Here is a 1,830-nt window from a genome sequence, read left to right on the forward strand (position 1 = left end):
ACCATGCAGAAATGGGAGTTTAGCAGCTCTTCAGACATTTTTAGAGAAGTTGGAAATTCTAGTTTCAATGTGAGATCAACCGCTTTTTATAGACTAGCTCAAATTATTTCTACAAAACCGAGCGTCAGTAAAATGCGTCTCTAGGCAGCGTTCAGCCCGTGTGCCACCGGTTAGCAACCTGTGTGTTGGACATTCGTGTTGGGGGGGGTCCCCCAGCTCAACCCCACTCCAGCCCAGGCGCCTCTGCCCTGCCCCCATCTGCTCACCTGTGCTCTTCGCCCCTCCCCTCCCAGGCTGGGAACGCCAGGCGCTTCTCCCAGTCCCCCAGTTTGCAAACCCGAACCCAAAGTGGTTCCAGAGACCAGGCTAGCCCCTCTTTAGAAGGCAGATATGATTTTTTTAATAGATTTTTTTTATTTTGGAGTAATTTTAGATTCACAGAAATGTCGCAGTGATGATACAGTCCCTCGCCCGGCCCGACCTTGTGTTAGCATCTCGCTTGACCTTGGTGCATTCGTCACAACTAAGAAGCCAACGCTCTCAATCACTGGCGATGGGACGCCAAGCTTTTGTTGTAGCTCATTCGTTTTTCCACTAATGTTTTTTTTCTGTTTGGGAGCCAACTCAGGGACTCAGGAAACCACACTGCATTTAAGGATATGTTCTTTTGTTTGTTTGTTTGTTTTTTAACGCCTACAGCACCTGGACTTCCTAGGTGGTCTCCCATCCAAGTACTCACCAGGCCCGACCCTGCTTAGCTTCCGAGATCAGCCGAGATCGGGCACGTTCAGAGTGGCTTGGCCGTAGACTCGTTTTTTTTTTTTTTTTGTTATTTACTTTGTTATTCATTTATTTAAGGTAATCTGTGGTAGCTCTTGTTTTTATCGTGATAAAATACACAAAGCGTAAAATTTACCATTAGTGGCATTTAGTTCATTCACAGTGTGGTACGACGATCACCATTATCCAGTTCCAGGACATTTTCATCGGCCCCCCAAAAATCCCTGTACCCGTTAACAGCCACCCTCCAGTCCCTGCTCTCCCGGCCCCTGGCCACTCCCTGTCTGCTTCCTGTCTCCATCATTCGCCTGTTCTGGACACGTCACATCAGTGGAATCATACACCGTGTCTCCTTTTGCATCTGGCTTTTTTCGCCCAGAGTCACGTTTTCAGGGTTCGTCCATGTCGTAGTGCGTGTCGGTGCTTCGTTCCTTTTCAGGGCTGAGTAATATTCCACTGTGGGGACGGACCCACAGTGGAATATTACTCAGTTCTGTTTGTCCGTCATCCGTTGATGGACACTCGGATCACCTCCGCCTTTCGGTTATTACGACTGGCGCCGCCATGAACATGCATGCTTTGTCCGGATGTCCGTTTCCATTCTTCTGGATGTACCCCGAGAGGACAAATCGCCGGGTCAGATAGAAACTCCGTTGAACATTTTGAGGACCGAGCTGCTCTCCACAGCCACTGCACCATTTGCATTCCCACTGGCAAAGTATTAGGGTCTCAGTTTCTCCACATCCTCACCAACACTTGTTATTTTCTGTTTTTATTGATTTTTTTTAATTCTAGCCCTCCTCGTTCGTGTGAAGTGGAGAGCCACGGTTTTCGAAGCCGATGTTTCCTCTGTCACCGTTAATTTAGCAAACACATCCGCCTTCCTGTGTCCCAGGCACCACACGAGGCAATGGTTACAGCTGGGCCCTCGGAGAGGGTGGGGCCTGCCGGGGAGACGGGGTACACAGCAAGGACGAGACGGAATGGAAATGAGCACAGGGGCTGTGGGGACCTAGAGCAGACTTCATCCTGGTGTGAGGGTCCAGGAGC

General features: G+C 49.6%; 1 pseudogene; it reads right to left on the bottom strand.

Moving 5' to 3' along the window:
* Positions 1-690: 690 nt before the first annotated feature.
* LOC111737097 lies at positions 691-809 on the bottom strand (annotated as a pseudogene).
* Positions 810-1,830: the final 1,021 nt, after the last annotated feature.

Source organism: Pteropus vampyrus, unplaced genomic scaffold (genome assembly GCF_000151845.1).
Source record: "Pteropus vampyrus isolate Shadow unplaced genomic scaffold, Pvam_2.0 Scaffold23, whole genome shotgun sequence".
NCBI lineage: Eukaryota > Metazoa > Chordata > Mammalia > Chiroptera > Pteropodidae > Pteropus > Pteropus vampyrus.